Raw genomic sequence first — 25,478 nt, 5'->3', positions numbered from 1 at the left:
CCTTGGCGCCCTATGGTCATCTCCCCCTCTGCGCAAGGGGAGTATTCCGGCATGCTGGACCCGGATGAGATTGTACACCCGCGGTACGCTGCTTGGACTCCTGGGAAGAAGGTGGCGAAGTTTGCTGCGGGCCGTCTCCGCAAGCCTCTTGAGAAGGAGGCCCGGGGCTGTCTCAAAGCGGATTGCCCGAGGCCAACCTTGGAAGGTAAGGTGGCTTTTACCCCAGAGTTGGATTCCAAGATTGCCACTTTTTTGGCTAAATATATGAAGGACCCGCGCAAATGCATCAACAGATCTTGGCGTTCATGTCAAGATAAGCTTCTTGAAGCCATTTGCCCCATGATGAAAATTTTAGATATGGCTGAAGAAGCCAAGGTGTCGGGATCCCTTATTTCTGCCGAGGTACTCTCTAACTGGGCCCAGCGGGCCATAATTTTCATGGGCAACGCTAACTGTGCCCTGTCAACGGAGCATCGCCGCTCGTTGTTGATCAAGCTCGATCCTAAGCTCGGTGACTTGGCTTCCTCGGAGGCAGGCGCAGTCACCCAAGGTGGTCTGTTTGGAGATCCTTTTGTTAAAAGAGCTCGGGAAATTTGTAGCGACCTTTACCTCATTAGATAAGGTGCAATCAAATATTAAGCAAGTGTTCAACCAGCGGGTTTTCCATGGGGCCAGCCGAGGAAGGGGCCGTTCGGCCGGTCGTGGCTTCCAACAGAATCCGGGCGCAGTCAGTACAACACCAGCACCAACTATACCAACTTCTACCCCACCAGGAGCCATCATTTCAGGGGCAGAGGAGGCTTCAAGACTAACACCGGTTGCAGAAATTCAACTGGTAAGTGTTTTACCTTCTTCTGCAGTCTGCATTGGGGGGCAGTTGGCAAATTTTCTGGACGCATGGCTAGCTATAACTTCAGACGCCTGGGTCCTTCAAACCGTGCAAGGTTTCCATATAGAGTTCTGCAACCATCCTCGGCAAGAGAGCCTTCCAGGGCCTATTTTTTGTCCGGCCCGCGATGCATAAATGATCGACGAGGAAGTCTCTGTATTCCTGAACAAAGGGGCCATCTGCTGGTCGGTTCTGCATCGCGACAGTTTCCTGAGCAACATATTTCATGTGGACAAGCCCGATGGTGGTTGTCGTCCAGTTATCAACCTCCGGGACTTCAGTGGTTGGGTGGTATATCACCAATTCAAAATGGAGGGGATTCATCTCCTTCGGGACGTCCTTCTCCCATCGGACTGGATGGTGCATCTGGATTTGAAGGATGCCTATCTGCTGGTCCCGATACACCCTCCTCATCATTGTTTTCTGCAGTTTCTTTGGAGGCATTCGATCTACAAATTCACTTCCCTTCCGTTTGGTCTTTCCTCGGCACCGTGGTTCTTTACCAAGGTGCTCCACCCGGCGGTGGAATTTCTCAGGGGACAGAGCATTTGAATGACCGTCTATTTAGACGACATTCTCCTAATGGCACAATGTCCCAGGACCTTGAACACCCAACTTTATCAAGCAGTGAACCTCTTACAGGGACTGGGTTTCATAATCAACAAACCAAAGTCGGTCCTCATTCCCTCACACAAGGTGATTTTTCTGGGTTTCGTAGTGGACTCGGCTCAAGCCGCTTTGAGTCTTCTGTCCCGAAAGAGTTATGACAGACTATGGCCAGACCATGCACGTCCCTCAGGCAGACTGCCCGGTTGGTGGGGCTCCTGTCTTCTTCCATCCAGGCAATCTTCCTTGGTCCCTTGCACTATCGGGTGTTGCAGCGTCTAAAGGCATACCATTTGTGACAGGGCGGTCTTACGCCCAGTCAGTCCCACTTACTTCGGAAGCAAGAGAAGAAATAGCATGGTGGCTGTCTCGCATGGAGGCATGGAACGGTTGCGCAATTTTCGGTTCCGTACCAGACCTCATCATAGAGTCTGACACTAGCAGGTCGGGTTGGGGAAAACTCTCTGTGGGGAATTCTCCACTGACGGAGTTTGGTCGTTAGACGAGCAAGCCCTTCATATCAATTGCCTGGAGCTTCAGGCGGGGTCTTTCGCGGTTCGCTGTTGGACCAAGGACAAGGTTCAATCTTCTCAAGATGGACAACATCTCTGCGGTCTGATACATCAACCACCTGGGGGGCCCTCAATCCTGGGCCCTAGCGAACCTGGCAAAAGATTTCTGGGATTTTTGCCTGGCCAACCAGGTCTCAGTAACAGGGGAGTATCTTACGGGTCTAGCCAACCAGGTTGTGGATTGGCACTCGAGGCACCTGCACGATGCAAGCCTGTGGAAGTTGGATCCTCAAGTCTTCCAATGGCTGGCAGGTCTTTGGGGCCCTTTTGCGATGGACCTTTTTGCATCGCGTCTCGGACTTCAAGTGAATCGATTCTTCAGTTGGAGGCCGGATCCGCTGGCTGCGGCCACGGACGCTTTCCTCCATGACTGGAGTCTGGAGAACGGTTATGCTTTTCTGCCATTCTCAATGATAACGAGGGTGGTGGCCCAGATCCGCCGACAGGAGGCAGAGGTGGTGATGGTGACAGCGTTTTGGAAATCTCAAGTCTGGTTTCTGATTCTACTGGAACTTTCTTGGGATTCTCCAATCCGACTCCCCTGGTTTCCTCATCTTCTTCTGAGCCCGGATCGAGTGCCGCACCATCTCACGGCTCAGGGTTCCCTACAGTTGATCACTGGCGACTTTCAGGCAACTCTGGTCGCTCCCAGGCCTATCGCAACCAGCTGAACACCTCTTGTCTAAGGCATGGGCAGACAGTACCACTAAACGTTACCTTTCCTCTTGGACAAGATGGGTTTGTTGGTGTCTTCGAAGGCACTTGGATCCCGTGGCAGCAGACGTTGTTCAGATATTAATTTATTAATGCCATTAGGTCAGCGATTTCCGCGGGCCATACCCTGGTGGATGGGGCCCCCGTGGGGGAACATCCTTTTGTTTGCAGGCATCTGCGAGGTATTCTCCTCTTGTTGCCCCCAGAGTTGCGTTACTCTTCCTTATGGGATGTCAATCTGGTCTTGAATTTGTTTCTTTCCTGGCAACCGAATAAGTATCTCTCTTGAAAGAACTCTCAGCCAAATTGGCTATGCTTGTGTGTCTGATCTCATGTAGGAGAGTTTCGGATGTCAAAGCCTTAGATGTTTCTGCAAGGGTTTTTTCCCCGGATGGGGTTACCTTCACGGTGGGACGTCGCACCAAGTCGCACTCCCGCACGGTTTCTTACCCAGTGTTTCCAGACGTTCCCAAGTTGTGTGTTGTGGGTTGCCTCAATGCATATGAAGACTTGACACAAGAGTTTCGTCCTCGTGGCAAACGTCAACTACTTATTGCTCTAAAGAAGCCTCACAAAGCTGTCTCTTCCCCCTGTATAGCCAGGTGGGTGCGCTGGATCATGCAAGAGGCGGGCATTGACACGAGGCAGTTCGGAGCCTACTCTGCACGGGGGGCCATGGCCTTAAAAGCTTTTTCTTTGGGAGCTCGTCTGGAGGACTTGATGCGGGCAGCTGTGGGTCCTCCGACTCAACCTTTAAGAGGTTTTATTTTAAACCATTGATAGAGGTCGCTCAGTTGGTGGTAAGTAAGCTTTAAACTAGCATAATCCGAAGCCTCCGGTCCTGACATAGAATAGAAATTTGCCTAGCTCTGTAATGGTAAGTTTCAATTCTATTAAGGACGCAGAGGCGAGGATTATCCCACCCGATGCACCTTCGGTGCAAACCCTCTCGGTATGGTGGAAAGTAACTTGTTCATGAGGTTTTAATGGTCTCTTGTTGGGTGTAAAATGTAAATGTCGGTGCCAGGAGTTTTGCTTCGGTGCCTTACGTTATTTATTTTTTTACTAGGAAATGAGGGTTCGAAACAGGACCAGTGATGGTGATTCTGGCGTACTGCGCGCGAAGAAAGAGGAGGAGATTACATAGTGGAAGAACTATGTGGCATTACTGGACACTATAAAAGGACAACTGTTTGGGATCTCCCTATGGTTCAAGGGAGTTGATGTTTTTGATGGAAGTTTTCTCTTTGGCTGCTATGAAATTTGTTACTATGAATAAAGCGAAGAGAGATAGGCCAAACTCCAATAATAATAACACACATACGGCCTTGGGATGTTCACCTTTTTACTTTCTGACCGGTTTCGATCCTTGCTCTTTTCCCACACAATTGCCCTTACAATCTGAAAACATGCCATCAGTCTCAGATAGATTGAAGTTACTACAAGGTATGCAAGAAAAGGCACAACAATTTCTAATCAGAACCAAGGAAAAAAACAAATTACAAGCCGACAAGAAAAGAACGCCTAAACCAATGTATAAGAAAGGTGATCTGGTGTGGTTATCCACTCATAATATTCACTTAGACGGCATCAGGAAATTAGAACCTGGATTTATTGGTCCTTTTCCCATAGAACAAACTCTGAATTATGTCACAGTGAAATTACATTTACCCAGTGAATAAAAGATTGATCCTGTATTTCATATTTCCTTCATCAAACCTCATCATGAAATGACTAGAAAAGAAAATCCCCCTCCACCAATCATTGTAAACAACCAAAAAGAATACGAAGAACAGAGAATTTTGGACTCTAAACGAATTAGAGGAAAATTGTTTTATTTTATAGATTGGAAAGGCTATGATATTACAGAACGTTCGTGGGAACCTGCATCTTATGTACATGCACCAAGACTGGTTCGTAGGTTCCACATGTTGCATTCAGACAAACCTCGCCCGGCAAGAAGACCTTTGGGGGGGGAAACTGTCATGAGTCTTAATTCAGCCATAATTACAACAATTTAGTTGCAGATTGGTCGCTATACTAAAGCATGTATTAATACTGTATTCTATGTTTATTATATTTCTTGTATTCGGAAGTATGTTTTATTCCCATGTCTTGTATTCAGAACCATAGCAAGTATTGGGCGTTGTCAGGCATGAGGATGCAAATGAGAAGCTTTGACGGTTAAACAGGCTGTCAAAACGTGAGCACATGTTAACCGACAAACGTAATATGCATATGCATGAGGCAGCACGTTGCTTCCATGGACTGCTTGGTAACCAAAACCTATTTAAACCACTCCCAGTCCTTTGAGATTTGCTTAGTCTCGTTTGTTCTAGTCACTTACTTGTATCCAGTCGGTGATCCAGCTTCCCTGCTTCAGCATCGGATTCTTCGTCTGCGACACTATCGGAGCGGCCTTCCCCATCTGATGACCATCTCCTTCGGCTGGCTCTATTTCCAGCGAACCCTTCTCCTCGGTCCTTCCCATCTCCTCGGTCTGTCCTCCTTCCGGTCTCCCAGCTGGGAATTCCAGAATCTAACAAGCATTGAAAATGCAATAGGTCTCGCCGTTGATTAAGTTAAAGCCATTTGCTTTGCTAATGGTATTGTATAGCAAAGAAAATGGCTTTAACTTAATAAAAGGCGAGGCCTATTGCATTTTCAATGCTTGTAATGTGTTCCCACCTCTGCCCCCCCCAACAACTAAGCTCCTCCAATGCTTTCCCCAGCCGCTCACTTCACAAACCGCTCCACAGTTGTGCCCCCCATTTTGAGTTGAAATGTTCTTAAGCAAACTTTCTTTTATTTAGAATTCATTCCAAGGTGGAAATATGTTCAAATGGTAAATAAAACAAAATACCTGCCATGCTATGATGCTTGGGAGGTGATGCTGGGATGCGGACCTAAAAACTTGTGGGAGGAAAAAATAAAAGGCACGGGTAGATAAAAGGGTTTAAGGGTGAGAGTTAGAGTTAAGTAGAGGATAAAGTATATCATAAGGAAAGGCATATGGTTAAAAGAAAACAGCGAAGGGTCAAGACCTTCTGTATTCTCCCTCTTAATTGAAATGTGAATGTAAAAAAAAATTATATAATATAATAATATTTTAAAATAAAACGTGAAAATTAATTAAAACATGATTAAAGGACGGGGGTTCGTGCGTTTCCAAAAGTAAACAAACAAAACAAGTGTAATGTGATTTGCCTCAAATTTCTAGAAATATTTAACATAACGAATGCTAAAATAATTTCAAATATAGAATACGGAAATTCATCAGCTATAATTAATTCCAAAGTGATTAACGACTCATGAATAATATATGAAATCGTGTGTACACTAGATGAACATTAGGCCCCTAAAACATAAATATACCTCTGTTGAATTGTTGATTTATCACTACGGTGATCAGAGATGAATTAAGTTAAAAGATCAATAGCAAAACCGTGAAAAATCTGAAACATTGATGTAATAAAATTGATCAATGTTTAGTTTCTTCATTGATTAGTTGCATCTAGGGTCACAATTCGTCAGAGGAAATGCCGATACATTGTGATTAGCAAGAGCGGGAGACGGGGACACACCACAGGCACTGAGGTAGACAGTGACTGGGAGGAGCAGACCCTTGAAACACTAACATAAACAGAAGCACCGAGGACAGGAAGGGATGGTGATAACTGGAGATGGGAAATTAGATAAGGGGAAGATAACAGATGTAATGTGTCTCCCTGTCACGAAACATGTTGGGGGTGGAGGGGATAAATAAATAACAAAATTAGACACAAAGAGCTTTGATGGTGCCATAATAATCCTGCTGGGGTGTGACTATGTCCCTCAGCTGTGTCCTGGTTTGTGACGAGGAGGGCATACTGTACCCTGCGTTTAAAATTGCTTTAATCTTCCGGTGGTGCAGGGGCTTTGACAGTGCCATAATCATCCTGCTGGGGTGAGACTATGTCCCTCAACTGTCTCCCGGGAGGACACGGAGGAGGGGCAAGTCTCAGCGCCTTATCAATATGCAGTGTTTCTGGGAAAATCACGTATTCTCCCCGTGCCTAAGAAGAAAGGAGTGTGTCCTTGGTGTAGCGTTAGTTGGTGCGCAGGTATAGCGCGCAAACACTCGATACCTTTCTGGTCGTGCAGCACTAACACAAACTTAAAAATGTATATGGTACCAAATAGTCTAGCATGAGGGTGTGTTGCAGACATATTAGTGTGTACATATTGGTGTGTACCTACCAAACACGGGCTGGTACACAACGCATACTCTGACATGGCACGCTGGTGAGCAGACACTGTTGACTGTTAGGTAGTATGTTGTGTTGACAGGGGAAAGGTGCAGAGTGGTAAGGGCCCTGCAGTGTCAGTCATGGGTAAATAACGAGGGGGTGTTGGGTGCATCTCCTCGGCACAAGTTATTTTGTGCAGCTGGGTATGGCACCATCCTGTTGAGTAGACAATGAGGCAGCGGGTGCCCAGAAGAGCATCAAAGTTAGGCAGAGGGGCAGATATGCACGCTGTGTTTGTTGGGGATAGGCCGTCTGCCTGTTGGAGAATTCCGACAGTCTGCTCATGCAGCCGCCGCTGCTTTGCACTTTCCAGAATCTGTGCAAAGTTCTTGTTAAACTGTGCCATCATTTAATAAGTGAGTATACGTTATTTACTACGTTAATACATTAGTGACTCGTTATAGATCTTGCACAGCCACATCTTTGGCCTAGGAGTCAGAATTGAAGCAAGTCAAGTATTTTACATTGAAGCCATGATAGTTGCTCATGTACCTCATGCATTACCGACCATTGGCAAGGTCAACAGTCCTGGCTTGCGGTAGGTGTAATTTTGCGGGTAGATCATAATTGCTGGTTGCAACGACTGAGGAGGCAGGTCCATGCTAAGCAAATATTTCAAATTTTGCCCAGTCAAATAGGGAGGACCTGCTCAATGGATCAACATGCTTGTTTTAATCAATTAGGTGCAAGTAGAAAAGGCCAAGCAGTCAGGCAGGGGGACAGGTTGAGGCTGGACTCCCGGGGGGAGGTGAAAGCTCAGATCTTGAGTTGAGCAGTAGTACAAGGGCTGTTGAGTCCTATGTTGAAATGTGGCTAGAGTTACATATATGCACGTGCAATGTGACTCAAGTATATTTTCCTCTGAAAGGGCTTGGGAGTGTAAAACGTTAGTAAGTTTGGCTAGTAGTGTTTGGTGACTCGGCCTCAGGGACAGTTACTTGGGCATGCTCCTTGCTGTATTCGGCAGCGCACGAATCCAATGCAAGCGCGAGTTGAGTTAGTGGTTTCTCTTACCTTGACGGATGTTTCATTCCTGAAAGCCCTGAACCAGAGGCCTCCATCACTATTCACACTATTGTCCCCAAGCTTTCCTTCGTTCCTGGCTTCATGTTGAAAAGGCATGGCTTTATATTTCAAATGTACTCTTTTACGGGCCACTCGCCATTTTACTAAGGAAGTAGGCCAGGCTGATGGTGATTAAGATAGTCACATGCGATCAAAGATTGGTTAAAGGTTTGGATTTGGAATACCGATGTTATTTATTGTGAGTCCACACTTGAGTCAAGAGGTGCTGCTGTCTTTCATCTTTGCCTTGCCATTCGAAAACAGCTGGTGTAATGTTTTCTTTCAAATCACAGCATAGTAGCAGCTTAGTCTATACAGAAAAGTCAGCAGCTTGAGCTGTTTTGAGACAAGCTGAGGCCCTGGGTTCGTGGGTCATACATAACACCTTGAAGGTATGTATTGTGATGGTGAGTTCCACACTTAAGTCAAGAGATGCTGCTGCCTTTCATCTTTTAGCCTTGCTATTCGGAAACAGCTGGTGAAATGTTTTCTTCTACTCAGTCATAGTGGCGGCTTAGTCTATACAGGACAGTCATCAGCCTGAGCTGTTTTGAGACAAGCGGAAGGCCTGGGTTGTGTCATACATAACATCTTTAAGGTTATTCTCCCTGTTCCACAGGGAGGCAAGGTAAAGCCCAGAGTGACATGGTCTGCCGAGACTTGGCCTGGCTCGCCTCTTCTGCGACCTTTTGAAGTTCGTTTATTTATTTATGAGGGTGACAGATGCTATCACAGTTGTTTGATAGGCACCAGGGCCAGATGACATTTAAGTGCATTGTGTGCTGGGAACCAAGGATCGGGTCCATTTTAGTAAGCACAAGGAGCGGTAAATATTTGGTGTCGCTCATAAGATGCCCTGTGTTGGGTGAATGATATCTGAGAGCTGTACTCCTGCGAAAAGGACATTGCCAAATAGGCAAGCCAATGGCACATCAAGTGGTCATGTGCAAAAGCTCGAAAGTCATTTTGTTATGGAATCCACCAATACTGCTCTCTTTTATCCATTCTACGATATTAATGTGTTGACGTGAAATGTTCACCTTGGCCACGTCGCGACCCCCAAGATTGAAACTACATGTGGTTTCCCCAGGGATCCTTTACATGGAAACACTTTGGTGGAACAAGGTTTATCACACCAGGTCCCAGATATCGGAACTCCCCACCTCTAGAGATTAGGTCCTGCACAGACCTCATGACTTCCCGCAAACTCCTAAAACATGGCTAGTTAGACAGGTATATGAGTAACATACCACTCTAACAAGTTTCAGAGTAGCGCCAGGAAACCAATCTGGTACGTGTGCCCTACAAATTTAGTATAACATAACACAACAAATGTTGGATGGTTTTGGTTCTTTATAATCTTTTAGGAGCAGAACACAATGTGTTTATTGCACAAACTGAGAGATTCGAAAACAGAGCTTGTGGAACCACACAGGATGTTTCATAGGTGACATCAAACCACACTGTTGGAATAAACAATTTAAAAAAAAAAAAAAAAAAGAAATTACACTATTTTGGAATTAATTAAATGGAAGTCAACAAGTTTAACGATGTTTGGGACTAATAGTTATGGTTAAGGTGAGATAAGGTTACAGCGTTTTACAAAATCAATTCTAAAAAGTGCAGTCAAGTTGTATCAGTCAATATCATTAACTAACAACATTATATAGCAAACATTACACGAACGGTAAATAGTTTCAGTGCCTGTTAAGGCACTTGCACATATGTTCCCGATTGTTGTGGTTAGCATTAGGTTTTGAATTAGGGATGGAGGTGCTGTGCCAATCCACTTATTAAAACTGATTGAATTCGATAAATATTAGTTCAAGTTACATGTCGTCTTCAGGAATTAAGCTTTCATTTTAAGTAAATTAAAAAGTAGGAATGGACCGAAATATTTCAATAATATTTTCTTAGTTTGATTTTATATGAACTATTGAAGAACAAGGCTGGAATAAGACTCCACCATCCAATTAATGTAACTTAATTTGCAAGAATATGCAATAGAACTCGTATTATCTGGTTGGTTAAGATAGATCCCGAGAATGCCAAGTCATTATTGGCAGTAGGGAGGCCAAAACCAGGAGATGTTGCTGAGATATTGGTCATTAGAAGTAAACAATAGGATAATAAGAAAATGTGAAAGGAAACAAAAATAAGGAGCTTTGGCCGAAAAGGTAAATACGGCAGAGTTAGCAGTTTTATCTATTTTATTGCGTGCTGTAGGAAGGTGAGATTGTCTCAACGAAGCACTTGCCAAGAATGCTGTCACTAGCCAAGGGTGGCATCACTATTCAGAGACAGTGTCATGAAGCAGCCAGGGACAGTAAGCATATGTTGCCCGTGTGCTGGGTGAGAGTACAAAGACAGAGTCTGTTGCCCCCCTACTGTCTGATGGTCACAGCTTTTAAGCACCCATCCCATCATTAGATACCCGTGATGTCAGCTTGTGTTGATAAACGTAGGGAAGGCAGTAACTCACACGTTACCTTCATCTTGCTTTATTGTGCTGTATCTGTTGGACACACACTTCTAAGCCACAAAGGACCCTAATTTGGCCCAATTGAAAATCACAATAGGATTTCATGTCCTTACCATAACCGCCAGTTTCAATGCCTTGTTGCCCATGCCATATTTTCCAGCCTGAGAAACAGAGTTAGGTGTTGCCTTCTTCGCTCAGTCTTTCCTTGTAGCCCAGGGGTTTGAAACATTCGCAAAGTTTGGTCCGCGAGCTGAAAGATATGTATCCTTCAGAGGCAAATTCTCATCTGTAGCAGTCAGCTTTAAATATTTTGCCCTGCCTAGAAATCATGCAAACCCCGAAGCAGCTGCATTGCGGGAAACAGAAACACAATCAATACATCACCTTTTTAGACAAAGTGGAAAATGAAACCTCCTTCGTGCCAGGAAAGATACTCTGTTTTCCGTAAATACATCCACCTTCTCCTGCAGAGAACATATTCTTCCATTGCTGCAGAGAACATATTCTTCCATTGTTTATGAAATTATGTTCAAGGAACGAAGGGTATAGATGTCACGTATAAGCTGAACAGCAGTGGGGCCAAAAGACATCCTTGCGTCGATTTGTTTTGGTGGAAACCCCCTTTGTAGTCTGCTCTGGTGTTCTGAGTAAAGTTGCAAATTATTGATGTTATTTACGGGTTACAGAACAGGATCCATAATTTAGCCCACTAAAGCTAGCTCGCAAGGGCAGGGCACCTATAACAGCGAAGGGAGGAAGGGGGGGCTCTGGCAGCGACGGGAGCCTCCCCAGAGCTGTGGCGGAGTTACAGGGCGATCTGGAGGCAGAAGGGTACAGTAAGGGTACCTCTGCGACAGTCGGTACAGTAAGGGTACCCCTGTCCGGCACAGTAAGGGTGCCCGAGCCAAGGTCCGGGAGCCGAAGGAGGTTCTGGGAAGACCGCGACGGCGCCCCGTTAGTCCTTCGGGCGGTTGGGGGGCCTGACCAACCGGGGGTGTGCCATAACACGCTGCGCCCCCCGTAAAAAGGGGGCGGGAGTATTAGACAGATCACGTGATCCAAAGGAGGATCTGAAAAGAATGTGCCGCGCTGTCGGGCATCGACCCACTGTGCGTGCTGGCTCGTAAGGCGGGCGGAGCAGCGAGGGGCTGCTTGCCCTGGATCGCCCGTAAGATAACCCACTCTATCGTCATACTTATGTTGTATGAAATAAACCTGCAGCAGTTCTTCACCCATAACGAATGTGTCAGTGTAATCCTTGGGTGACGTCTGTGCATGCGTGTTGAGTGGAGCGGATGACGGTGTGGTCACTATGATGGTGCCATAATAATCCTGCTGGGGTGTGACTATGTCCCTCAGCTGTGTCCTGGTTTGTGACGAGGAGGGCATACTGTACCCTGCGTTTAAAATTGCTTTAATCTTCTGGTGGTGCAGGGGCTTTGACGGTGCCATAATCATCCTGCTGGGGTGAGACTATGTCCCTCAACTGTCTCCCGGGAGGACACGGAGGAGGGGCATGCTGCACCCAGGGCTTAAAAGTGCTTTGAACTTCCGGTGGCGCGGGCGTAGTCCGGGCCAGGAGCAGGCAGTGTGTTCCCGTCTGTGGCAGGGAAAAGGCCAGGCTGGGCCACCACTTTCAGTTCCCGGATTCAATCCCAGATGACGAGTTTCGATTAGCTGGGCGTACCGCTTGCGACCCTGATCCTGATTTTCACGGAGCGTGTCCCTTAAGCACTAACGTGGATTTTAAAAACCTTGTTGGGGCCCAACCAGGTGAAACATGCAAACATAAGCTACCTGGCGTTAGAGACAATGCTAATGTTAAATCATCAGCAGGCACCTCACTTGAGTCTTTCCAAGCTCAAAAACAACTTTATATATGTGTTTGTACTGCTGTTTGTGCAATTTTTAGCATTGTGTTTTGTATTCCGGGCTTTGCGCTCTATTAAATTAAAGCGCTTTTGCAAAGAACTGAGCCTCTAGCCGCTGGCACCCCTTCTCCGCTTTGGAATCCATGCAGCTAACTTTAAGGGACCCTGTTGTAATGTAAAAAAAGAAAACAAAATAAACAGAGGAGGCCGTTCATTTGCCGAGGTCACTGGCACCTACGTGCGGGGATCACAACGCGTTGTACTTAACTGCACCAATAAACTTTGGCGAGCAACCATGCCTTGGAGCGGGACGAGCTCCGAAGGCTCCTTTCGCCTTTTCGTCCGGTGACAGTAAAGAAGCAAAAGTGGAAACCTGCTTGTGCCCCAGGGGGGCTGCAGGCGGAACAAAAACACAGAAGTGGATGCCTGCTTGTGCCCCGTGGGAACTGACATAAAAAAAAGCAAAGAACACGAGAAGCGGCTTTTTCGTGGATCCACTTATGTCAGAGATGCATCTAATGTGTATCCTCCTGGCATTTAAATGTCAAGTTAAGAGTCTGTTTGTGTTTTTGACATCCTGTGGATGTTGTTCGAGCGTATTAACTCTCTAGCATTACTCTGCCAGCCCTGCACATAAGGTGGACCCCCTCCCAGCGAAAGCACTAAGACCCAACCAGAAAAAAAGACTCAAAGTTCAAGAACTAACTTCCAGACGCACTCTTTAGCACAGCATCCTAGACTCAGAGTGGCCTCTAGGCCTATGTGCACAGGTCCAGGTCTGTGGAATTGTTGCTTTTCAGTCACAAAGCTGCCAACAATCACTAGTATATTTATTTACTTCGATTCTCCCTTCCTTGTCCCAGCATCCTGTGTATCCCACGCGCCACCATCAACTGGCGAGGGAGCCATCCCGTCATCGATCAGTCCCTAGAGTGCGTGCAGTGGTACTTCTGCGAAGCCACAACAAATCGGAGTAAATCAAATACAGGGCTCTGAAACCTCCACACCCAGAGTTCTCCAACTGCAGGTGGTATAAGAAAAAGCACAGCCTAGTGTTACGATGCGACTGCCTTGTGCAGGGACTCGTGTGCAGGTGTGGCATACGGAAGGAAGGGGCAAAACTCCTCATATTAAAGGCATTATGGAGCTTTGCACGGGGAGCTTTGCTTAAGGATGCTGACAGCCGCCTTATTGAGGGAGGAGGGGTGTGAAGAGTTACTGATTCGTGAGGGCAGGGGCGTAAGGGGTATATGTGTGCAAATACATTTAGCTGAGGAACACCAATAGTTTACTTCAGAATTTTAAAAGCATGCTAAAATAAAATCAGCTGTCACGGTCTTCGGTGGAGAGAAGGGCATTAGAGTGGAGCTGGTCTCCACCGCACTGCTACATTTTAGGGAACTGGACATGCTGCAGCCACCCCACAAAAGAAAGAAAACGAAAAAAAGCCTGCTGTGTATGATTTTCTTTTGAAATTCCAAAGTTTTTTATTCTTCTGGTTAAACGTTTATGATATTTAAGGTAAGCAACTCGTCCTTTGCGTATTGGTGAATTGTCTTCTTGGCAATCTATGTGCTTGTTTTTGCATGTGACATAGCGCTTATATTCCGATAGTAAATAACATTGTCGCTAGGAGTGGAAAAAAGCTAGTGTATAGCCACTATAGTACATAATAACTTAAGCTGCAGCCTACGTTTCCTTCTTAATGCAGAGCCTACGCAAAGGCCGGGATTTGACAGGGCCTCATTCTGAACGATGTAAATACTCGGTACGGTTGTGTTTAGGTAAGGTAGCACCGCCCATTGTGGCCTTAATGTTAGCACTGTTGAGATAATGCACTTGAACCTGTCAATGTACAGCGGCCGCGCGAAAATGAAAGTGATCGCGCTAAGGTCACGCTATTGAAAAGCACGCTGCCATGCACGCGCGCGTGTGCGAAGGGAAGACAACATGGCGTGGGACTGTCCACTCTCCCATGGACACGCGCATGCTGTCTGCATTGGACAGGTGGCGAGAGCAGCCATCTTTGTCCATGCAGACACGTGCATGAACCCACGGCGAGAATCGATTCCAAAAGGTCTCTCTGACGAGAGTAGCGTATGCGCTGCTTTCGCCAGGCGAGACCTAAAAAGGAAACAAATAAAGAACTGAGTAAAGACGTTAATAGCGCGCATCAGAATCTCATCTGCATGACACGTAAGTCAACGCTTCCTGGTGAGTTATTTCATTTATTTAAAATAATATTATTCTTTAATAAGGAGTTCATCTGACTACTCAAAGAACTTTGGAACTTTATTATTTGAACTTTTGTTTTGAGAACTTTTGTGCGATTTTCTAACCTTGTAATTTGAACTTTAGTAATGAGAACTTTTGTGCTCAGTTCTTTCTTTCAAGAGTTCGAAGAATTGTATTATTAATCAATCAAAGTGAACAGAAAGATTAACAAAATAAGTCACATACTGGTAAGTTGTTGGGTTAACGATTAATGAGACATTTGAGTTTCACAACTGTTATCTGAATGCTGGGAATAATCCTTGTAATTACTTCTTGTATTCTAGTAAATGAGAAAGGTATTCATGAGAGAATAATATTTTAGGAAAAAACCCATTATCTCTGGATTTTGAGAATTTAGGTATTTATACCACAAAATAAAGACGTATGAAAACTCATTGTATGTTTAATATTCTCATGTTGCATAACTGTTCATTTATATTTAGATTTGACGTGACAAACTCCTGTTCACAAGTGACAGAATTTAGAAGTCCCAGTCCCTTTGAAAACACCTACATTCCTGTGTCCACGAGAAGAGAGACGTTAATGCAGTAGGACGTCTGGTGACCTTCGTCAAGTCTCTTTTTTTTTTCTCTCTTCTCGTTCACATTCCCCTTCCTCCCCCCGGGTGTGATATAGTTTGGCCGTGTATATTCTACTACTGCCATTCTGTTTCACACCGGAGGAGTTGGGGGCCTGTCGGTGCCAGGACTGAACAATCTGGAATACAGGTTAGTGGCAGTCATAACAACTGCAAAGAGGCTAGACTGATGTGCTACTTTAAAACAGCTTTCTGTGGTATGCTCCGTCATCATGCTGTAAACCCAGCAGCTCAGCAGCAATCTGCATAGATGTACTCAAGGCCAAACTGGTACATAAACTGATCTGTGATTTCTGGAAAGGCCAAATGGGCTGGAGTGAATCCGTCATATGTAATAAGTCGGAGAAGGTCACACAAGTAGATACTCCTGTCAGACCTATATAATTTTACTGGTGGCCTATAAAAGGCTCAACAACAGGGATGTTCCACAATAATCAGTCTTTCCATACAAAACTGTACAAAAGTCATTGAATTTCTTTGAAATAATTTTTTCCATTTTTGTGTATATTCATCATTTGCTATTTAAAAAAAAAGTCTTTTTTTGGGATCTTAATCAGTGAAAACATGAACGTTTCTATTTTCAAATCTCATTGTGTAGAAAAACATTCAAATTGATAGTAAACATTTCATTTTTAACATATGCAAACTATATTATTTACAAGTAAAATACATGGAAAGACATGTGAATACATTATATTACTTCATACCTATGACCACAAACGAAACCATCAATCAACCAATCTCACCAGCCAAACCACACACTCACAATCGAAACAATCACACACAAAAGAAAATCGGTGGGAAACTTATTTTTATTTATTTGACATACACTAATGACGATCAAGCGGACTGAATAAATCTCAAAGTTTTTTCCACTTTTGTGTTGTCTTTGAGGAGTTTCCCATAATCTGCTCAACGTACGTTTCGGTGGATGTACATGCCTACCACCTTCATCAGGGCCACTCTTTATTATTTACTTTCAGGTGAGTGAACGGGGTCCTCTTAATGGTGTCAGCTTGGATTCACAGGTCCCCACTTTTGCAGGCCTACTAGCGTGGCACGTAGTTTGCAGACAAATTTGATGCAACTGGTCTAAATGTTTTTCATGTGCAACCAGATAGCTCCTTATTGATTTGGATAAGGGGTAGCTTTTTGTATCTCGGTATGCGACAAGGTAATGTATGGAAGTGCTAATCCATTTAAATGATGCATTCGTACATGTCCATAAATTAGCACCAATGTTTTCTGCCCCGTAGTAGTTGTATGCTTGTTGCTTGCGGGAAAGGTTTGCACGTCTGACTCCGTGCCTGATCATACAACACAGGGCACCTTTTGGCCTTTCAGAGGCACCAGCCCTGTTGATAAACTGTCTAGTTTGCCATTATGCCACCATCTCTTTGAATGCATATAATTATATCTGTATTTTCTGCTGTCGCCAACAAACAAATGGGGAAAAACAAATGTAAAAAATACTGCAATTTTGGCATACACTCAAATATGAGCGCATGATTTAAATAAAAAATTACAAAACTAGTTTTCAATACATGAAATTAAGCGAACGTAGCATGAACACAAACTGTCAAATTGCCCATGCTTCTGTGGCAAAATGAATCCATAAATAGGTATACAATGTACCAAAAAATCAAAGGCTTTCTAACATATATTGAAGTACCTTAGCACCAAGAGGAGGAGGGTAGGTGAAAGTACCAAGAAAAACAAGTGCCTTTGGAAGACAACACTTGCCATTTGACCTCAGTGTTTGAATGCCCAGCAAACGTGACGAGATAAAAAAAGATTTACAGGCCTGTTTATTACAGAAAATTACTTTGTGGAAGAATACTGTTAACGGGGCTTTTGCATGGGGACGCTCCAACTCAATCTGGACAGCCTCAAACAGATAAAGCCATCAAATGGAAAGCCAGAAAACGTGAGTTACAAGCCACACAGCCTATGGCAAGCAACAGGCAGAATGCATTCTGTTATGCTTAGATGTGCTTGTTTATTTTCGCTGAGAATTCCTTTGTGTTGTCATGGGAATACTCTGTGGGTAGATTCCATGTAATGTCAGTTGGGACCTCTCTTCAACCGTGAGAGGTGCGGTGGCTCCTTGATCCCACAATTAAAGCTTACAGACAGCGTACTTGTGCCTGGTGTTATTCTCGTGCTATGTATGATACAACATAATTTTTGGCGACGAGTGGGCGAGCCACCGCAGCAGTTGAAGCTTTTAAATCTCGGTTTGTTTAGAAGTTCAATGAGAAGAAGCACTGTCAAGCCTGAGTATGACATAAGAAGACGCATATAGGAAATTTGAAGATTAAGTGTTTGGGCAGTTTAAAAGAGGACATCCGACGGTGAAAAAGTAAGGCGTCCTACCGCCTCCTGCGGCTGTACACTCATGAAGTTCAGTTTGAGGCACTTCTCAAGCAGAAAAATGACTCAGGATATCGTTTCACGGGTGAGGAGATTAGAGGGAGGCGCATGTGGATGCTGTTGTTCTCAAACGGTGTGTTGGTTCGCTGCCTGGGCTGTCAACGCTACACGTATATTGTTACAGCAAGAGTTGTTTCCCTGTCAAGTCCTGCTCGGGAATGATGACGCAGTAGAACACTGCAGGGGGAGTTGGTAATGGACTCATTGCGTCAGCCTATCAAGGTTACAGCCGGCGTCAGCACATTGTGTATGCGTGCGTGAAGCGAACGTCAGTACTATTGGCATTGTGGCAGTGGAATACGGAAGTGCTTGTCTGCGTAACTGATTTGAAAGCGGAAAGTATACTTCAAAGTGAAGGGTTACCTGACTGTGCGTGTCAGCAAATCTGTATTGGATCTCTGCAGGATTGCATATACTCCGACTCCAAAGCGGTAATTGTTTTCAAAGCGGAGGTGTATCTGACCATTCAGTTTATTTTTCGCCTGTGTCGAGTGAACTTTAACGTTGCTGGAGCGAAGCTGAGACTACAATTTGATTTTTTTTTGTTGTTTTACATTATTTTTTTTTATTCTGCGTCAACGTCAAGCACAAGGAGAAGACTATTTTTCACATGTTGGGCAGTATTGCAAGTGGGTGACTTTGAAGAAATGTGATTATTCAAAAGGGCTTATTGAAACTTCCCTTTTATGTGTGTGTAGTATCAGATTTATTCTATCAAATTTTTGTTTTTCTTTAGCCAGTTGGGAGTAATATTCTAAATATTTTTTTTTACACATTCTCAATTTATGATCTGTATCACCCTGTCTGAGTTAAAAGAAAAATAATATTGTTTGTACTGTATATTTGTAGTTAGGATTGTTTTGATACAATATAGGTTATCAGGTAAATTTGTAGTAACATTATGCAATCGGTAAACCCGCCACCTCCATGTCCAGGTACACCACAGATACAGTGGAGACAATGGTTTGACACATTTGAAACTTACATTGGCGCAATCGGTGCATCACGATATAGGGCAGAAAGGAAGAAGTATCTTCTTTTAAATTCTCTTGGATTTGAAGGGAGGGAAGTGTTTAAGCACCTTCCTGATATTGTGTTAGCAGAAGGTGAAGTTATCGATGAATACCAGGAAGCTGTTAAGAAATTAGTAATTAAATTTGATGTCCAGCCAAGTTTGGTAGTATTAAGGCACAAATTTTTTAAGCGAGCACAATTGCAAACTGAAAACGTCGACACATACCTCAGTGCATTACGTAAATTATGTGCAGAGTGCGAATTTGGTGAATATCGAGACCAATTAGTTAGGGATCAATTTATTGCACATTGTCTTGATAAACAGATTCAGCAAAAGTTACTCACTATGGGTAATCCTAGTCTTGAGGAAATTATTAAAAGTGGCTAAAAGTGTCGTGTTGGCGCAAAATTCAATTAAGGAGCTAAATATGGGCTCTATTTCAAAAGAACCTGTCAATGTAGTGGCTTCTGCAAATTCTAATGGGAATTCATCAAGAAAAGTGAAAATTATGGAGAAGGGGTTTTAAAATAAAAACAATATTTGTTACAGATGCGGTTATCCCCCACATGGTAAGGACAACAGATTTTGTCCAGGGAGAAATGCTAAATGTCACAAGTGTGGCAGGATTGGGCATTTGGCGAAAGTGTGCCAGTCCAGTATGGTTAAGAATGAAAAGGTTAATTGTGTTGTCAAGGATGAGCAATTGAATGAGAATGACATTGTACAAGAGTTTCAAGATATGATTGTCACGGTCACTGATGAGGGCATTGTTTCTGGAAACCCGTCTGATTGTGTTGATCCCTATGTTGATATAACTGTGGGTGATGTTACTTTGAAGTTGTTGATAGATTTGGAAGGGTACATAGAGGATGTGCTGGAGTTCAAAGGTCGTAAAATCCAGGGAAAAATGTATGTGGCTGTTCGTGGATTAAATATTCTTGGTTGGTACCATCAAGGCTTGTTTGGTATGGTATTGAGACCAGGAACAAGTGAACAGGTATTGGTCGTGCAAGATGTTTCTGGTTCAGATTGTTTAGAGCGTGAATTTCCTGGTGTATTTTCTGATTCACTCGGGAAAATTAAAGGTTTTAGGCACATGATTAAGGTTAAGAATAATGCTGTGCCGGTGAAGCACAAGGTGAGGTCAGTGCCATTCAGTCTTAGAGCAGATCTTAAGGCAGAGCTGGACAGATTGGAAAAATGTGGGATTATAGAGCCTGTAGAATCCAGTTTGTGGCTTAGTCCATTGGTTGTCGCACGTAAACGAAATGGAGAGATACGCTTATGCATAGATTTGAGGAGTCTCAATAAGGAAATTTGGGTAGATTCACACCCTCTTCCTAAAATTGGTGATTTACTAGAAGAACTTAGGGGTGCTCAATGGTTTTCGAAGATTGACCTAGCTTCGGCGTATCATCAGATCTTGTTAGATGTTGATTCACGCCATTACACGGCTTTCAATTCTCCTTTTGGGTCGTTTACATTCTGCAGAATGCCTTTTGGGCTAGCTTCTGCAGCGTCAGTTTTTCAAAGAGTCATGCAGTCAGTGCTACAGGATTTAAAAGGAGTTGTGATTTTTCAAGATGATGTACTCATCTTTAGCGAGCACTTGGAAGAACATGATAAGGTTCTTAGATCTGTTCTTAGGATTTTTGAGGAGAAAGGGATTGTTGTGAAGAAGAACAAATGTGAGTTCTGGAAGAGGGAGATAGAATTCCTGGGACACCTGGTTTCCGGTGATGGTGTGAGCCCTAGACCTGGGTTGGTAAAAGCTGTAGTGGAGTGTCCTTGTCCCAAGAACAAGGAAGAGCTACGCTCTTTCTTTGAATTGTGTGAATTTTACTCACGTTTTATACCTGGCTATGCAAGTAAAATTAAAGTTTTATCCAATATGCTGAGGTCGAATGTCACGTTCAAGTGGGATAACTTATGTCAAGAAACATTTGAGTTGGTTAAATCTGAAATGCATAATGCAAAATCTCTTAGAGCCTATGATCCGATGGTGCCTTGTACTATCACAGTTGATGCCAGCAATTATGGGCTGGGGGCGGTTCTTACTCAATTTTCTGGTGACAATGAGGTCACCATTAGTTATGCTTCCAGAGTACTAAGAGATCCTGAAGTCAATTACTCTGTAATTGAGAAGGAGTTGTTAGCATGTTATTGGGCATGTGAGAAGTTTAGAACATATATATGGGGTAGGAAATTCCATATTCAAACGGATCACAAACCTCTGGTCTATATCTTGCGTGGTGAACGTCTCAAATACGCTACACCTCGTATTGCACGGTTGACCACAAAACTTTTACAATACGACTTTGTAACGAAAGATATACCTGGAAAACAAAACGTCAGGGCTGATATGTTGTCCAGACTTCCTCTGGGTGAGGATGATCCCATAGATTTGGATGAGGACAAGGAGGATTGTTTTATCGCGGTGGTGGATGCAGTTGAGAACAAGGCGTGCAGTGAAATTGAGTGGAGAGAAGCTGTGAATGCAGATCGGGGTCTGTTCAAAGTAAAAGAATATATTGTGAAAGGATGGCCTCGAGAGAAGTGTGTGTCTCCTGATATTCAACCCTTTTGGAAGATTTCTGAGGAACTATCTATTGAGGATGGAGTTGTTATGAGGGATGGTAGATGTGTGCCTCCCGTTGGAATTCGTACCAAATTAGTTGATTGTGCACATGATGGGCATCTGGGGGCAACCATGACTAAGAAACGTCTTAGATTACACTATTGGTGGCCTTCTATGGATAAAGACATAGAGGAGAGAGTTAAGCAGTGTGTTGTGTGTAGTGGTGCGGAAAAAGGGTTGAAGGTTGTTACTCCTCCGCTTCAACCTATTTATTTTCCCACGAAACCTTGGTTTAAGGTGGGTATTGATTTAGTTGATCCATTCAATTTCCTCCCACACAATCTACGCTTTGCATTTGTATTGATGGATTTTCATAGTAAGTGGCCAGAAGTTAAATTCTGTGCCTCACCCACTGCTAACAACGCCATTCTCTTTCTAAAAGAGATATTCGTGAGGGAAGGGTTTCCAGAGGCCATAGTTTCAGACAATGGTGTTCAATTTGTAAGTCAGCAAATGAATGAGTTTTTAATTGAATCGGGAGTGAAACATTGAGGAGTTCAGTTGGACATCCCCAAACTAATGGTTTGGTTGAGAGAATGAATAGAGTGGTAGTGGATTGTATCAAGTTGGCTAAACAAAACAGTTTTGATGTGGAAGGTGCAATCAGATCCATGTTGTGGTTTTACCGCACAACACCTCACTCACTTACAAAAGTTGCACCTTTCATTTCATTGAAAGGCAGAGTACCTACGTCTACTTTGTATCCAGCTTGGTTGTTGAGAACTGTAGCTAACAAGGTTTCGTGTAGCATTGACAATGTCGCCTTGGAGTCTCGGGTGAAAGATGCTCAGAAGAAGATGTCTGACAAATATAACATGAAAAAGTCTGTTAAAATGGTTGATTTGTATCCTGGGGATCTTGTACGTATCAAAAACACGCAATATGTTAGTAAAGGTGGAATGAACTTTGGTGAACCTGTTTGTGTGGAAAAAGTGTGTGGTGGTGCAGTAATGGTAAAGGGTGGTCATTGGTGGAACTTGAGTAAAGTGGTCAAAGTTCAACCTGCAAGTGATAAACCTCCGGTTTTGTCCAATCTAGGGGTAGAATATTCAAATATTTCTAAGTAGTCATCAAAGTTGCTTCCTTCTTCTGCTGGTTCTATTAATGTGTCACAAAACCATGCTGGTGAAAGCAACGGGATTAATTCTGTGCCAAGGAAGTCTACGCGTGTTAGGCAACTCCCTTGGAAGTTACGTTGAATTTTCTGTCTCTGAACTATGCCTTCGTTATTGTGTTTAAGATTGTCTTAAAGTTATTTGTCAGGTTTATGCATTGATTGTAGTTTGCTGTGTACTGTTCAGATATTTTAGTATTTTTCTATTTCTCTTTATATTTATTTCTGTCTTTCTGTTTTGTTTTATTTTTCTTTAATTTTACTTTTAATGTAACTTGTTTTTACAAAAAGAAGTAATATGTTATGCTTAGATGTGCTTGTTTATTTTCGCTGAGAATTCCTTTGTGTTGTCATGGGAATACTCTGTGGGTAGATTCCATGTAATGTCAGTTGGGACCTCTCTTCAACCGTGAGAGGTGCGGCGGCTCCTTGATCCCACAATTAAAGCTTACAGACAGCGTACTTGTGCCTGGTGTTATTCTCGTGCTATGCATGATACAACACATTCCCAGGTCAACTTTCTGAAACTCCACAAGATGTCTTTCGTATAACAGACAGCTGTGCCGTCTAGTTGGCTTCGAACTAGAAAGTGGGCCGAATTGGAGATGTTTTGAACTTGTAAACACATGCTGTATAAGTGTTGTGAATGGTATGGAAGACTGATGCAACACAGTTGCCCGTTATTGTCGGTGCTTTTAGCAATGGCTAAAGAACCACTCGCTTTGCAGGGTCAAGCCAGACAGTATTATTGAGGGCTGGAGATTGATGGTTACCCACACTATATATCCTTATTTGCGGACATCTTAGTGTTATATCTTCGAAGGGCACCTGTTGAGCAGTAGAGGAATATGGGCAACTTATCAGGTCTCAGGTTAAACAGGGATAAATGGATCCATTCCCCAGACACAACCACTATACCACTGGGAACCACACACATTTTATATATAGGTGTCCGTATATACCACAGTGTGGCTGATGTTCTTGAGTGCAACTTGTGATTAGCATGACATCCCTTCGCTACTCCATTAATTTTTGGCTGACCCTACTTTTATCCATGGCAGGCAGGGTGAGGCTATCAAAGATGGTTCTCCTTCCCCGCCTCTTATATTACTTCGCAGCCCTGTCGATCCGGCACCCGAAAGCACATTTTCGATATATGGACAGCCTCTTGCTTTATCTCATCTGGGGTCCTAGAGGCTGGTGTTGGCCAGACTCACTCTCCCCACGGACTGTGAAGGTCTAGCAGTCCCAGACCTGAAACTTTACTACCTTTCGGCACAACTAAAGTGGGTGGATTATTGGACACAATGCAGATGGGAGGGTATGCACCTTGGGGTACATTTTATCCCTACCAGCACATTTTTTGTTGTCAACATTGATTAACCCAAGTGCCGTACTGGACAATGGCTGCCTCAGACTTTTATTGAACACTCTACAGTTCACATCGGCCACTGTTTTAAAGAATGTTCATAGACAGGAACCCCTATGCGAAGGACATTCCCCTGTCTGTATTGCTACAACTCCTACATGAGGGTAACTGCTCCGGCTTACCAGACTGTTGAAAGGAAAGGTATGACAATGACTGGGAACTGATATAAGAATGGGAAACTGCTAGACTTCTCATATCTTTTTGCTGATTATGTACTTACTGCCCACCATTTCATGCTAAATGGGGCAGGTGTGGCTACTGTGCAGCGAATGTGGGGGGAGGACGGACAAGAACCCTCAGGCCATGAGGCCTTGGAGACTGTTTACACCATGACTGGCCAGTCCCATGCGATCACCCTCATCCACAAAACACTGATAGCACAGACGCACAGTACGCTGACGGAACTGAGAGACTACTGGTCTCAAGACATGGACCACGCACTCAAAGATGAGGATGGGCACAATATCCCAAGGCACACGCCTTGCACATCCTGTAATACCCAATTCCATCTCATTCAGGTTTATTACACCCATAGAGAATATCCATACATGCCAATAGACCGGATTCAGGCCTCTCCTTAAATAGAAGTCAATGTGAGAAATACATTCTCCTGATTATTTTTTTTAATCTCCCACTTTCCTCTTCTAAAATGCTGGCATGTGTACATATCTCACACCTAAATGCATTATTCTTATGTGTTAGGGGACACCAGCTGCTGAAATAGATGCAGACTTTTTGCATGCGGTGTGAGATTTATGGCTCTCACCTCTTGTTGGGAGACAGTGGTAAACTTAATTAACTCTGCCTTGGGACGCAGCACAGTAAGATCCTTAGCGACCTGATTGTTGGGCCTGTTTCCCAGAACTAAAGCGATGATTACCTCTAAATTCGCTGACTTAGACCTGATCTTGCACAATGTCAGAATACTATGTTTTGGAAATCTCCCAGGGGACCCACATTCCCAGGTGGAGGTGGGAACTATCTAAATGGGCTGCATGTGAGAGAGCAAAGCTTTAAACTGAAGCACGGACAGGGCTGTGGAGTCCCGCCCACGCTCAAGCATGGAACATTATTTTCCAGGTTTCCCCCCCAAGTAGAAGGCACGACGTGACTAATACCAATTTCAAATGACATTTTCACCGAGAAAGACTAGCCCGGTGGACCCCAGACTGAGCTGAGACATGGATGGGCTAAAATGCCCAACCTGTTACGGTTCCCCCAGTGTTAAATATCGGACCTGCGTGGCCCCCCACCACCCTCCTCAGCCCTCACCAGCTGCTGAGTCTTTTATACCATTTTTGTAGCATCACCCCCAGTTGAATTAAGTTGTCCATTCATTCTATCCCTGATGGGGAATACTTTGAACCCCACACACTGCTTCACCTCCTGTTGAAGTATTTGAGTCCTTATTTACAGTGAGGAATGATCTACACATGTGTGCACATATGGGGATTATTGTTTGACTGTATGGGCCCTATGCATGGGAATA

At 44.0% G+C, this 25,478-nt stretch overlaps 1 protein-coding gene across 2 annotated transcripts in view; it reads right to left on the bottom strand.

Annotated features, from left to right (window-relative positions):
* LOC146855741 (NACHT, LRR and PYD domains-containing protein 5-like) overlaps nt 1–25,478 on the bottom strand; it is a 376,900-nt gene that overhangs the window by 175,192 nt on the left and 176,230 nt on the right. The gene's annotated exons all lie outside the window — the stretch shown is intronic.

This window comes from Triturus cristatus, chromosome 4_1, assembly GCF_964204655.1.
Source record: "Triturus cristatus chromosome 4_1, aTriCri1.1, whole genome shotgun sequence".
Taxonomy (NCBI): domain Eukaryota; kingdom Metazoa; phylum Chordata; class Amphibia; order Caudata; family Salamandridae; genus Triturus; species Triturus cristatus.
This window is presented reverse-complemented; position numbering and strand designations above follow the sequence as displayed.